The 15,561-nt window shown below is 40.1% G+C and overlaps 1 protein-coding gene across 3 annotated transcripts in view; it reads right to left on the minus strand.

Annotated features, from left to right (window-relative positions):
- RNF19A (ring finger protein 19A, RBR E3 ubiquitin protein ligase) overlaps positions 1 to 11,426 on the minus strand; it is a 45,074-nt gene extending 33,648 nt beyond the window's left edge. The window contains exon 1 of one of the 3 annotated variants that reach the window (XM_001492262.5): positions 11,162 to 11,426. The gene's annotated coding sequence lies outside the window, so the exon portion shown is untranslated. Of the gene's footprint in view, positions 1 to 10,455; positions 10,924 to 11,161 lie in introns of those variants that run through there. The other 2 variants (XM_023648770.2, XM_005613230.4) reach the window with 2 other exon arrangements.
- Between the last annotated feature and the right edge of the window lie 4,135 nt (positions 11,427 to 15,561).

The following is a 15,561-nucleotide window of genomic DNA, read 5'->3' on the forward strand; positions in this document are numbered from 1 at the left end:
TACCTCCCCCTCTCCAAATAAAAGTATGGATCTGTAATTAAAGTTGCTAGAATAGTTTAGTTACTGAAACAGAGAAAAAGAAGAGAATACAAGTAGACCCCAAATTATGTATTTTCAACCAAGTATCTAAAATCATAAAAGACACACTTCTCTAACACCAACTTCACAAGGAATTCCAGTCATCTGCTAATTAAGCTATGAGAAATGTCTCTCCCTTTTCCCTCTTTCCCAGTCTAGCACAACTCCAACAAGCAAGCAAGACTCTGTCAACTGCTGCTACAAATTTTCACACCCTGAAGAAACTGGTTGGAGAATTAGTATTATTGCTGGCAAAGGAGACTCAATCCTGACCTTTTTATGTACTTCAACTGAAGAGTAGCACCTAAGATTAGTACAGAGAAGGACGAAGACGTGACCCTGCTTCCTAACCTTCTCTAGATCACAGTGTTTATATCCTTTTAAAGTCAAGATCACGTGATTGTTCCTTTTTTTTTTTATGTCTTGAGGAATATGTTAAGAACTAAGAAATAGGAATGGCCCAGAATAAATGTCACATGTGTCAAAGCTTTGAAGACCAAAGATTTAGTAAAAGAGCTGATAACTTCATGTTGACTCATCATAAAATACGTTAATTTGGCACCATGCTATTTTTTATACTTGTAAAAATTATAGAAGTTGAGCATTCCAGTTGAAGCATCTAACCAACAATTACCATATCATTTTAAATGAAAATGTGTTCCAGATTCTAAACACTCATAAACACAGGTTAGATAACAGTCAGAAAGCTCAAATCCATACAAGTAATAGCCCATATTTTAAGAAAAGCTGTATGTATCAGTCAGGGTCCTGGCAAAAAACCAAAGCATTCTGGAAAAGATAACTGAAGGGCAAATTTACAAAGGTGTGGGCAGGGTTAAATGAAACAACAGAGACAGCAAAATACTCAGGAAGCCACTGGCACCCACTGGAATGAAGGGGCAGGGTGGAAGCAGTTACTGGAGGGGAGCTGCCCAATAGCAGCTGGAAGAATAAATATCCAGCTTCTCTTTCCTCTGGCTCTCCAACGGACTGCCAGTGCCCCACGCTGGCTAAATCCAACAAGAAATGAACAAGGGAGCCCAAGTCAGGCAGTCTTTAGAGGTCAACCTCCTCTGGGGCAGAAAACAAGGCAAATAACACCTAGTACTGAATGTATAAAAAAGAGAATTTGGGAGTCAAGACCTGGTCAGCCACTTTTAGTTATAAAATCTCCTAGATAAGGTACCTCCTTGAGTCTGTGATCCCCACTATAAAATACGGATTATACCACTCACTTCAAATAGATGTTATGAGAATAAAGTGAAATTGACATGTGCTAACGGTACCTAACAAAACCTGGCTCTATACTAGAACTAAATGTTAGGTGAAATGAAATCTAAGACAAGCTTTGTATCCCCAGTACCTAACACAATATGTAACTTATAGCAAGTGCCTAATAAACACTGGCTCAATAAATTATGACACAGAACACACATTAAGTGGCAATGAGGAACTGAAGATTCACATCTTTGCTTTGGGCTTGCTATTGCTGTGTGACCTTTATTAAGTAATACAACCTTACTACATCTAGCTTTTTAAACTGAAAAGGCAAGAACCTTTATCCTACAAGTGCTACAGGATAAATAAAAGACATTAAGTATCTTGACACTATACAGTCAAGAATTACAGATTTAAAATATTCTACCAATAAACACCTCCTAACCATAAACACTTTAGTAGCATCTAATAGCCACCCACGTGCCTAAATGATTTAAGACTCATGAGAGGGTGTTTTAGAAATACAGAAGGCTGGGCAAAAAAGTTTATAGACAATAAAGAAATTACTTCCCACAAGAAAATCCCATTATACTCTGGAATATCTGTTTTTGCTTCTGTTATTCAGCTAAAAGTAGGCTTCTTCTGCTACTTCTCAAAAAGGTTAAAATATGGAGAAAATCCAATAATTTTGTGTTGATGGTTTAAATACTAAGTATAAGAGCAAAGAGTACCTACAGCTTCTAATTTTCTTTTTTTGATGTCTGACACACAGAAGTTCAGCACCTCTAAAACATGAATGTAATACAATTAGTATACAACAGTATTTACTAGCACTGTCGAAGAGAATAGAAAGGGGACTAAGTAAAAAGTCATTTTTTTTTGCTTTTGTTTTTTAAGTGAGGAGGGAATAGGTACAGAGATTCCCAGCAGAGTTTCTATTGATCACTAATTTTGGTCACTAGTGAAGCCTGTGCTATCTTATATTCAAGTAAAAGAATCAAGAAAGAAGATAAAGAAACAAGACTTTCTATTTTAGATGATGTATTCTATATTACAAAAGCCTAACAGGCTATTAAACTTCTTCAGCAACATATGCTTATGTTGAGAGTTTGGGAGAAGGTGAGGAATAAAGAAAAAATATAAATCTTAATGGCTATCTCTATCTTTGATGTTCAGCAGTTTGATTAAGATGTGCCTAGATGTGATTTTCCTTGTATTTATTCTGGTTGGGGTTCACTAAACTTCTTGGATTTGATTTAAATTGAGTAACTGAATTTTTTGGCAATTACTGCCTTAAATATTTTTTACCCATCTGTCTGTTGGTCTGTCATGGAGATACAAAAACTGAAAAGGCTACAAACGTGGAACTATTTCACAAATGCTGGTCATGCACAGGTGCATCTGCTCAAACAAATACCCATTTGCTCTTCTCAAAATATAGCACCAACTTTATTTGGCTGTGGAACCTTTCTTTCTTTTTTTTTTTTTTTAAGATTTTTATTTATTTCCTTTTTCTCCCCAAAGCCCCCGGGTACACAGTTGTATATTCTCAGTTATGGGTCCTTCTAGTTGTGGCATGTGGGATGCCGCCTCAGCATAGCTTGATGAGTGGTGCCATGTCTGCGCTCAGGACCCGAACCAGGGAAACCCTGGGCCGCCACAGCACAGCACGCGAACTTAACCACGCAGCCACAGGGCTGGCCCCAAAGAACCTAACCTTCTAATGACACTAGTATTCTAATCTAACCTCTACATTTTATAAGTGAGAAAATTGTAGTCTAAAGTTACTCAGTCCAATAGATCATGACTAGCCACATAAGGCTTTTTAAGTTTAAATTAATTAAAAATTAAAAAATTTAAATTTCATTTCCTCAGTTGCACTAGTCACATTTCAAATGCTCTATAGCCTTAAGTGGCTACCATACTGGGCCGTACAGGTCTAGAACAGTCCCATCACTGCAGAAAATTCTACTGAACAGCACTGGTCTATATATTATTTGATTTATCCACACAGCTAATGTGGCACAGCCAAAGTCTCAGTCCTTTTTTTTTTTTTATTTTTACTTTTTTTAAAGATTTTATTTTTTTCCTTTTTCTCCCCAAAGCCCCCTGGTACATAGTTGTATATTCTTCGTTGTGGGTCCTTCTAGTTGTGGCATGTGGGACGCTGCCTCAGCGTGGTTTGATGAGCAGTGCCATGTCCGCGCCCAACGAAACACTGGGCCGCCTGCAGCGGAGCGCGCGAACTTAACCACTCGGCCACGGGGCCAGCCCCAGTCTCAGTCCTTTTTTACTGCCTTACTTCCCAGTCTAAGCCTTCATTAATTACTGGTTTCTGAATGATCACATTAGCCTTTTTGCTAAAGTCTGCTTACAAATCTCCACTCAATTCCCACAGATAAATAAATCTCAAACTTTCCATGACATTCAAAGCCTTCCACAATCTAAACTTAGTCTCTTACCTTTCTCCTACATAAATATCACACTCTGGCCAACTGATCTATTTGTTAAATACAAGAAAAAACATAGATGGTTTCACCTCCATGACTTTTCCTATGCCTTTGTCTCTGTGTGGAATACTCTTTTCCATCCTTTCTGCTTATCTAAAGTCTCACTCTTCTTTCAAGGCCCAAATCCTATCTTATCTCCACAAATCATTCTAGGTCAGTAATTACAAACAAACTACTAAAAATTGTTTCATATTTTTACATAGAAGCTTACAATATTCTAAATACTTCATCTAAGCACTTTACTGTGATTCTTTGATAGAGAGTGGAAAAAAAGTTAAGCAGGGTAAAGGAAATCAGGAGTGTGTATCCATGTGGTGCTGATTACAATTTTTAAAAGGGTGATCAGAGCTTACCGAAAAGATGACATTTAAACAAACCTGAAGGAGGTAAAGGAGTTAGCCATGTGGAAATCTGGGGAAAAGATAACCATGGCAGGGTGAACAGCCACTGCAAAGGCCCTAAAGCAGGAATGTGCCTGGTATGTTTAAGGAATAGCCCAAAGGCCAGAATGTGGCCAAAGGAAAATGAGCAAGGCAAAGAATATATGAGACAGGTCAGAATGGATGACCAGGTTGTGTGGGGTTTTATAGACCACTGTAAGGACTTTGGCTTTTATTCTAAGTGAGTTGTGGAAACTCTGGGGCTTCTAAACAGACAGAGATAGTTTAGAATCTGAATAATTTAAAAGGATAATTCAGGCGCTAAGAATAGAATGGGAAGAAGCGGGTAAGTGTAGTAGCATGGAGAAAGTTAAAGGATATTGCAATAATCTAGGACAGAGATGATGACAGGCTTTTCAGTGGAGGTGATAAAGATATGTTTTGATGCATGTTTTGAAGGTAGAACTGATAGGATTTCCTGATGGATTCCAAGAGGATCTGAGACTGATTATCTGGAAGACTGAAACTGCTATCCACTGAAATGGAGAAGGCTGTGAAGAGAGTAAGTTTTAGAGAGGAGCTAAGAGCAGGAGTTCATTTTCAGACATTTAAGTTTGAGAAGCCTTTTATATCTTAGTTGGGAAAGTATATCCAAATACCCATTTAACAAGCCTGGAGTTCAGGAAAACCGTCTGACCTAGAGATATAAATTTGGGAGGAGTTGTTATATGGATGGTGTGTAAAATCATGAGCACAGATGAAATCACCAAAGGAGTAAATAGAAGGGTAAGGACTGAGGCCTGTGTCGTTCCACCATTAAGACACAGGGGAGAAGAGGAGGATCAGTAAAGTAGATAGAAAAGGTGGAAGGCGGACCTTTTAGGAATTATACCTTCAGAAGACAAAACCTATTGGTCTAGCCCCATCAATATTTTATTTGCCCCCCATCCTAATGTGAACTATATCTTAAGAGCAAAAAAGGGGCAAATTGGGAGCAGGAGTGAAGGAATGACAGAAGAGAAAAATAACAATATATCTTACAGGATATAATCTATTTCTTAGGCCTGTTGAGACTTGAGGGTATTAAGAAACTTTCTCTGATATTTCTAAGAAAGGATTAGAATAGTAAAGGAAGGACTGTCAAGTCTCTGATATTTACAATGCATGATATAAAACAAAGATAAGCACAGATCTTTGGCTTCTGAAGACTTTTGATTGTGTATAAGTTTTCTGTGGCTGCTACAAATTACTACAAAGTGGGCGGCTTAAGACAACAGAAATTTATTTTCTCACAGTTCTGGAGGCTAAAAGTCCAAAATCCAGCAGGGCCACACTCCCTTTTGGGGCTACAAGAGAGAATCTGTTCTTTGCGTCTTCCAGCTTCTGGTGACTACAAGCTTGTGGACACATCACTCCAATCTCTGCCTCTATGGTCACATTACCTCCTCCTCTTGTGTGTTTATTCTCTTCTGTCTGCCTGTAATTTCCCTCTTCTTTTCCCTTCTAAGGACAACTTGCAATTGGATTCTGGACTCACTCAAATAATGCAAGATGATCCCCTCATCTCAAAATCCTTACTTTAATTACATCTGCAGAGACTCTTTTTTCCAAATACGGTATCATGCACAGGTTCCAGAGATTAGGATGTGAACTTTTTTGAGGGCCACCATTCAACCTACTACATGATTCCAGAAATTTTTGCCAAAGATATCAGCAAAGTGTTCTGTTTATGCAAAAGGCCAAAGGATGTTCATCCATAAGGAAAGTTTTTTTCTTTTAAAGGGTTATGCCTATAAGGAGACATCTATTTGATTTGGCTATATTTGGCTATGTACAACTGCTTCCCAGGTAACCATCGCCCCCCTTGGTCTGGATAAAAGAACTAGTCATTGGGCTATACATTACAAATCCTGTGATGAAAGCCTTTTCTAAATGATTGTTTTACTTTCCCCACTCACACTCACTTATCAGTCCCCATCTCCTCTTCCCAAAGAACTTTATTTCATGATTTTGATTTAAAGATACCTATATAAGAAGTGTGGGTTATTCATACAAACAAAAACTGAAGAATAGATTAGTTCAGGCAATATTTAAATGGATCAGAGGTTTAAAATCTGGTGTTCTAATAGACCTAAACACCTCTCCTGATTCTCTATGTTACAAGAGCATTTTGTATTGATTTATTCATTGTAAGTGATTCTAATATAGGAGGTAACAGGACCTCCACATGGAGTAGTCTCATGCGTACTTCTTCCTTTTGTTTTTATAGTGAGACTTCCTATGACAAGTTACTAATAATGAAAAAAATCTCTTTTGTGATATCTTGTCTGAGTAGTTCAGAGTGTTTCAAAGATGTAATTTATACGAACCCAATGAAATAGATGGTAGCATATTCTCCCTCACTTTATAGACAGGGAAAGAGAGAGGCACAGTCATTTTGGGGGAGTTGTAAAACCAAGAGGAGTCAGGTGTCCTGACTTTCAATTCAACTCAGTAATTCCAGTTCAATGGCATATGCGCTTCTGTATTTGGTCTCAAAAGACACACCAACAAGTTAGAAAAAGACTATCAAAAGACAAAGAAAAGAATTTCTGTGGAAAGGGACAAATATTTCATAGGAAATGCCCCTAGAGCTATGCTGTCCAGTGTAAACACATACTGAATTATAGACTTAGTATGAATAAAAAATGTAAAGTCACTTATTAATACACATTGAAATGTAATATTTTGGATATGCTGGGTTAAATAAAATACATTACGAAAACTAATTTCACCTGTTTCTTTTTACTTTTTTAATGTGGCTAATAGAAAATATTAAATTATATTTATGACATTATATTTCTATTAGATGGCCCTGCTGTAGAGAAAGTTATGAAATAGATACTTACATTATACATAATTTATTCAGTTAGCAAATACTTATTCAACACCTATTATTGTCAGGCTTTATGCTAAATGCTGAGACTTTGAGTGAACAAAGAGAATGATCCCTGCCATCATAAAGTTTACATTATCTCCTCCATTTCTACTGCACATTTCACATACTATTTTCTCATTTGTGATAATGCATAATAATTTAATTTAGAATACCAATTTTGGGGAGGAAATGTCAATACCTGACTTAGAAATCACAAAACATAAATCATCAATAGATCCTACTACTAATGGCAGACTATTTTTGCGATACAATACTTAAATTATTATGCTACATAATATTTATCTGAAGCCTAATACTATAACATTCCAGTAGCTTCTCCTGGTTTCTTGCTCCCTCCTTATGACTCACCTCTACCAGTGTCTCTTTAACTGGCAACCTGCCTGCTATTCACATTACAGCAGGACTATTTATACTTTCAAGGGTCTCCAGAGAAGGACAGAGGTCGAAATTGTTAAGTGTACATAATTTTAAGAAGCCAACTCTAGTTTTTCGGACCCAAGAAGTTTTGAAGTTTCTTTTGGGCTTAAATAAATTAAGGTGATTTCCGAGCAGGATTTTGCACAAACTTAACTGAGGGTTAAAATAACTTCTTATTAGCTTTGTTCTTCTGAGGCTTTCACATAAGAAAACTCTCCTAAATAGGACTTCTAAAACATATTAACAAGTATTATGTCTGTAGTAAATGATTTTTTAAACTAAAATACTAAGTAACATCAATAAGACAAGAATACATAACACTTTTAAGGCTAATGGAATAGCTTTCAAGAAAATGTTACAATAAACAAAATAATTGTTCAGGTTTTATTGACAGCTACGAAGAGAGCAATACAAGCAAAAACTACTTTATCAAAAGGTGCTAATTTTTCCCACTTTAATACAGAAAGTATTACTGGTATACGATACCTATTGAGAAATAAATGAAGCACCCAAGTTTTGAATACTCAAAATGATTTCACCGCCTTTCTTGGTTGAATTTTACCACCATCTGAAACACAGATGTGTTTAGAAAGGAATACTATCCTCAATCTTTAGCTGTGCAGGTGTGGTTATATACAGAGTTTCGATGTTATACATCTTCTGTCAGCTAACAAAGAACTGATATCCTATGACTTTAAAAAAAAAAGAGGAAGAAAAATAATAATTACTCCTGATTAGAGAAAATAATAGCGTAAGGAAAATTTAACTATTCTCCATAAATAATCAGATTAACATTTTGCTAAAAAAGACTCAAACCAAAATCTTTAAGCTAAAGTACTCCATATAGGATTATGGGTCCTTTCAGGCCAAACTACTAGTGCTAGTTTGCCAAATACAATGCAATATGCAAATATAAATTTAGAAATTCAATTTTCCCTTGGCCTTCAGCCCAAAATGGCCTAATTTTTATATGTGCCTCAAACAATAAAATAGCATAAAGCTTAGTCAGCGTGAATCCAGCCTGTATTTGACAATCAATTGTCACTTGTCAGCAGCATCAGAAAAATAATTCTCTTAAGATTTTTCCCTTTGTAACCTGAGTAGAGAAGAAATATAAGCAGGCAATTCAGACGAAAATGCAACAAAACTTACCCCCAGCTTACAAAACCTATCCCCAGCTTACTCTGTGCCCAGCACTTGACTAGCAACTTTTACATGTTATCACATATTTGTCTGCCCTCTCCCCCTTGAAAAAATCAGAAAACTACATTTTTCAATCCCATACCCTCCAGATTAAAAAAAAAAAAAAAGGGTTGGGATAACTAGAAACCAAAGAATTTCCGTGAAAAATCTAAGTCAGTCTTTAAGATAAATCATAATTTTATCTTAAATCGGCCATAATATACAAGAAAGTCTTTCAAATGTTAAAGAAGCTTGCTTCAAATTACTTATATTTAATTCAATCTAACAACTCCATAAGAACAACTAGCATCTGTCAATTCGATCCCATTAAATAGGTGACACCAAGTGTCTTACATTCACAACTGCAAAAATATCACTTTATGACTTCCCTTATTTCAAATTTGTGACGTGCACTCATTTTCCACTAAAAGGCTGAAGTGTCTTTAAAAACAGATACTAACCTTAGTATCTTTCATATGTTAGGTAGAAAAAAATATGGTTTCATTTCGTCAAGTAAAAAGGCACCCAAAATTCTATAAATCACCACCAAAATTTTAAAAACAAATTCCAACACTGGTTAGATGACAGTAAAATGGACTGTTCTTTACATAAACTAATGATCAAGTGAGGCATCCCCAAAATGAAACAATATTTCAAGTAGCTACTATTTGGATACTAGGAATTGGGTTGTTTCAAGTTCTAAAAGAATGTTGCAGTTTTAAAAGTTAACCTTACTAGGCTAGTTCTGGAAGTCAGAGATACGGAAAACATACACTAACATTACTCGCCAAATGTAATTTTTTCCCCAGAAAAACACCTTGCGGTCACATTAAAATAGTTTCCGTGGACACATGAAATTTAAACTTCAGTTAAATTGTATAGAGTAATAAAAAAGGAAAATATTGAACAAATAAAAAGGAGGGTTTTTTTTTGTTGCTGGTGCATAATTTGGTTTAAGTCCCAAGACTTAATTCTAAATCTTTACGATGGAATTGCACATAGCAAGGAAAGAACATTTGAAAATAAGAGTTGACAATAGATCATCACCATTTTCTAAATAGAGAGAAGTATTTACATTTTAATTCCGTTCAGGTACTTGGGTGTTAAGGAAGCATAAACAGGCAAATACGGTAATAGCTTGAATTATAAACAGAAGTGGAAAGATTCGCATTGAGATGGTTAGTGGCAAAAGCGAAAATGAAATTTAGGCATACTGTCAGACTTATTGGGTTAAAATAATAATAAAAAATAAAGAAATAAAAAGACAGCCATGTTCTTAGAGGAAAAAAAGTAGAATGAAAAGAAGAGATCACAAACATTTTACGGCAAGCAGTCAGGGGAAAGAATTACTTTATGCCTCCACTGTTTACTAATATTTAAAACTAGACTTCCAGCCAACACCTGGGTTTGAAAATTGCAGCACCACTTAGACGCTGTCCTTTCCAACGTCGACCCAACAGAACCCTCTGCAACAATCTGAATAGTAAATAATAACCAGAATCGTTCGTATACTTCTACCTTCAAGGGCCAATGGGAAAAAATTAAGACCTCTCTTTCTCCCATATATAGCCTTAACCACTCTCTCCTCTCTTTTATTTACTGCCCTTGTCGCGGGGTTAATGAACCCTAACTTCTTTTCCTTCTTCCCATTAATGGAAATGGGGGGAAAGAGCAATGGCAGAGCGGAACCCAGATGATAGGAAAAACTAGAAATTAGAAACAATGGTATTACTTGCTGGGTGAAAGCTGGGAACTCCCTGAAGGTTCAGCATGAGGGAGACAATCGTGGAAGATCCCTGTGAACACATACTTTACCCCAAGGCTGCACCATTTTTCCTACGTTTCATTTCTGCTCTTCAAGGGGGTGGCAGTCCCCCCCGATGAACCTTCCCCAGTGCGTGCCTCCTTTTCCCTAGAGCCCCCGGCAGCAGGGGTTGGGGGCGCTGGCCCCGGCTCCGAATTTGCAGCGAGGCCCGGAAATCAGTCCCGTTAGAGCCGATTTCACCCATCAGGAATGCGCTCCGCCCCCGCCGCCTCCCCGAGGCGGCTGCCCTCGGTGTCGCCAGCTTGAGGGGCTGAGGAAGTGCTCGAGGGGAGCGCCGCCTGGGTGCGTCACAACACTGCCCGTCGGCGGCCCTTCCACAGACCGCCGGGGCCAGGACAGGGCTCGGGGCGGATCCCACGCTCCGCCTCCGCCCCCGCAGCCAAGGGGACGCCCGCGCCCGGGCCGGCCGGGGGACGCGGAACCAGCCCGAGGCCTGACCCCTGGCCCCGCGCCGAGCACGAAAGGGGGCGCCTTTCCCTTGGGATTTCCGAATCCATTTCCGTCCCTGGGAGGAGCGGGAGGGCAGCGGCCGTGCCAGAGCGCCCTGGGTCGGAAACGGGAGCCGCCCCTGCCCTCCTGCCCCGGCGCACCCTCCTCCCGAGTCCGCCCGTACCTTCAACTCCTCGGAGCCGCGGCCGGCGCAGGGCTGCGGGCGAGCAGGCCCATCTCTCCGCGGCGGCGGCAGCAGCCTGAGAAGTACGGAGGAGGGTCCTTCAAACCCGCCGAGGAGCCTCTCAGCTGGGGAGCGGGGAACCGAGAGGAGGCGTCCGGACAGCCGCTTTCCCGAACTCCTCCTCCGCACTTCTGTCTTGACGGCTGCTCCCGGGAACCAGCGCCGCAATTGCCATTCTCCCCCTCCCTCAGCCCCCGCAGTCCCCGCCTCCTCCTCCCACTCCTTCCTCCCGCCCCCGGCCCGCCCTGCCCCGCCCCGCCCCGCCCCGCCGCCCGCGTGCCGTGCGTCATGGCGTCACGCCCACCGGGCCCGCCGCAGGCGGCTCTGGGACGTGCTCCTTCGCTTATGCGTGTTCGCCCCGCGCTTGCCTAGGAGCGCCGCGCCTGCGAGCCGGGTGGCCCCGAGCGCGGACCCGCTCCCTGTACCCCGCGCGGGGCAGTCTGCGGCCCTTCCTGCCCCCCAGAGTCACCCCGAGCTGTGGAGCAGGTGTCTCCTGCAAAGACGAGCGGGGGTGGTTGAAGCTGCTCTCAAGGTGAAGGGAAAATACTGGACTTGGGGACCTGGCTTTTGGCATTTCGCACGCTATTAATCGTTCCTTTGTATGCTCACGGTTCACTTGCTAGATTGGCAGCCCAGGGGAGAGCAGAGCCGGGATGTTGCAGCGAGTTTCTGCCACTCTTCTCGAGGAAATGTGCTTCCCGGAGAGTGGCGGCGCCCCCACCCACTCGTCCTTTTAGTTTTAATAGACCTCAGTCTTGCGCAGAGGCTCCTAGGAGCAGCTCTTACCCGCAATTTAACACCCTATGTGAGGGTGTTACCATTCTTTTTTTCATTTCTACCCCTTTTTTATTTTCTCCCTTAATTTCACCAAGTCGCTTAAGTATTTAGAATTCATATATCAGTCCTTATTGATAAATTCTGAATTATTTTAATCCAGCGTTACCTGTTCAAGCCCCTCATACCTTTAAGCCAGTCATACCCCGTTCGAATTTTTTAACCTACATATGACTTGGTATCATTTCTTAGTTGAGTAAACGCATTCGTTCCAGATCTGGTCCGTTCCCTTCTAGTTGATTTCTGTTCAAGATTTAGAGTCACTCTTCCTTGGAATACTGAGAAACGGAATGTGATAGATGCTGGACAGAATGTCCATTCGCCATCTGTTACTTAACTAAATATATCGCCCTATCAATCCTTGTTTTAGGTGTGTCTGTCTAATTTAAATTAGAAACCAAGGAGCCATGGTCTTTCAGATCATACTTGGTATCTGGTAATCTAGTAAATGTTTACCAATTAAAAAGCTAAATTAGGCAGTTTAGGTCTAAGTATCTGACCATGAATCATAAAGAAAGTAATAATGGGTGTGTTTATTTTCATTTATTGGAAGTTTTTAAGCTGTTATGTATTCCTTTAAATGCTACTTGAAGGCTTCGGGCAACTTAATCAATGGGATACTTTAAGCCTACAGGTAGAAGAATAGTAAGTTAAATGGCTTTATGGAACAGTACCCATACGTAATATAATCCTTGAAAATATATCAACATGTTGAACAACATTTCAGAACAGATGGGGCATTGGCTTGGAAGGAGATTTTGAGTAAAGAGGCTGTGCAGAGTGGGAATGGTTTTGTACTCTGTACAATTGTCATTTTCCAGAGATTGCTTTTCTTGTCTGCCTGAAATCTAGAGGGATTTTCTCTTCTTCATTAGGGCAGCACAAATCTATTAAAAAACAATTATCTATTGGACATCTCCACTTGAATCCCCACAGGCACCTCAAATTTAGCCTATCCAAGTCAGAATTTATCTTTTCTCAAAATGCCTCTCTCATTCACCCAAGCCCAAGCCAGAAATCTAGGATTCTTCCCAGGCACCCTCCTTTCAGTCACTTCCAATTTGTAATTAACCACCAAGTCCTGCTTATTATATGTCGGACACATCCCTGCACTCACTCTCTTCTATATCCCCCCCTTCTGCCTTTAGGGCAGGATTTCAACTTTGGCTGCACATTAGAATCTCCTGTGGAGCTTTTAAAATCCTGATGCCCAGGTTGCATCTGCCAATTAAGTCAGAATCTCTGAGGCTGGCACTCAGGCATCAATAGTTTTTAAAATTCCCCAGATGATTCCAATGCATAGCCAAAGTTGAAAACCACTGCTAAGGCCTCATCATTTCTCATTGGATTACTGAAAAATAATAATAATGCAATATAAAATATTATAGTTATGCAAATAATAAAGGCATAATAATTGGCCACAGGTGCCTTAATTTTGGGGAGCATTCTCTCTTCTTTCCATACTCTCTTCTAATTCAATCAACATCAATTCAATAAATATTTATTGAGTGCATAATTTATTGGGGGAGAGGTTTGCTGTTATAGAAACTGGGAATACAACAATAAAAAAGACAGCCCTTGTATCTGTTCTCATGGAGCTTACATTCTGGGGTGGGCACGGATAAGGGAGGCAGAAAAAACAACACAAAGAAATAAAGAAAAGGAAATAAATTTACCAGAGTAGCATATAGAAACCAGGGAGGCTGTAGGTTTAGTTTGGTTCTCAAACTAACGTCTACTCCTCTGACCTTTGAGCTGTGTTCTACCAGATGAGAAGGAAGCAAACAAGTTAAGGGATGGGGAAGACAAAGGGAACAGCAGGTGCAAAGGAGCAAGACAAACTTGCCAAGTTCAATGCAGTTAGATGCTGAAGCCTAGGGAGTAAAAGGGAGAATGACATGGGGTTAGAGAGGTAGGAGGGAGGTAGATTACTTCAGCCCTCTTAAGGCCAAGATAAGGAGAATTCTAAATGGTTGGTACAGTACGTGATAAGACACCATGGATTTTTAAAAAAAATTTTATTGAGTTAATGATAGGTTACAATCTTGTGAAATTTCAGTTGTACATTATTGTTTGTCAGTTGTGTTGTAGGTGCACCCCTTCACCCTTTGTGCCTGCCCCCCACCCCACCTTTCCCCTGGTAGCCACTAATCTGTTCTCTTTGTCTACTTTATTAAATTCCTCATGTGAGTGGAGTCATACAGAGATTGTCCTTCTCTGTCTGGCTTATTTCACTTAACATAATTCCCTCAAGGTCCATCCGTGTTGTCGCAAGTGGGATGATTTTGTTCTTTTTTATGGCTGAGTAGTATTCCATTGTGTATATATACCACATCTTCTTTATCCAATCATCTGTTGATGGGCACTTAGGTTGCTTCCACATCTTGGCTATTGTAAATAATGCTGCAGTGAACATAGGGGTGCATGGGACTTTTGGAATTGCTGACTTCAAGCTCTTTGGATAGATACCCAGTAGTGGGATAGCTGGGTCATGTGGTAGTTCTGTTTTTAATTTTTTGAGGAATATCCATACTGTTTTCCATAGTGGCTGCACCAGTTTGCATTCCCACCAGCAGTGTATGAGGGTTCCTTTTTCTCCACAACCTCTCCAACATTTGTTACTATTAGTTTTAGATATTTTTGTCATTCTAATGGGTGTAAGGTGATATCTTAGTTTTGATTTGCATTTCCCTCATGATCAGTGATGATGAACATCTTTTCATGTACCTATTGACCATCCATATATCTTCTATGGAGAAATGTCTGTTCATGTCTCCTGCCCATTTTTTGATTGGATTGTTTGATTTTTTGTTGTTGAGTTGTGTGAGTTCTTTATGTATTATGGATATTAAGACTTTATCAGATGTATGACTTGCAAATATTTTTTCCCAGTTAGTGGTTGTTTTTTTGTTTCAATCCTGTTTTCCTTTGCCTTGAAAAGGCTCTTTAGTCTGATGAAGTCGACACCATGAATTTTTGCCAATCTTTTTTTTTTCCTGTTTTATCTCCCTAACCCCCCCGCCCCACCACCACCCCGCCCCGTACATAGTTGTATATCTTAGTTGCAGGTCCTTCTAGTTGTGGACGACATGAATTTTTAAGTGGAGTACTGTCTGATTTACCTTTGAAAAGGATCCCTCCCGGGCCGGCCCCATGGCCAAGTGGTTAAGTTTGCATGCTCCGCTTTGGCAGCTCAGGGTTTCGCCAGTTTGGATCCTGGCTGCGGACATGGCACTGCTCATCAGGCGATCCTGAGGCGGCATCCCACATAGCACAACCAGAGGCATTCACAACTAGAATATACAACTGTGTACTGGGGGGCTTTGAGGAGAAGAAGAAGAAAAGAAAAATAAAAGGAAGATAGGTGACAGATGTTAGCTCAGGTGCCAATCTTTAAAGAAAAGAAAAGGATCACTCTGGTTGCTCTGGGGGTCAGATTGTGGCAGAGCAAGACTAGAAGCAGGGAGACCAGTTAGGAGGCTACTGCAAGAAACTAGGAAAGAAGT

Source organism: Equus caballus, chromosome 9 (genome assembly GCF_041296265.1).
Source record: "Equus caballus isolate H_3958 breed thoroughbred chromosome 9, TB-T2T, whole genome shotgun sequence".
NCBI classification, from domain to species: domain Eukaryota; kingdom Metazoa; phylum Chordata; class Mammalia; order Perissodactyla; family Equidae; genus Equus; species Equus caballus.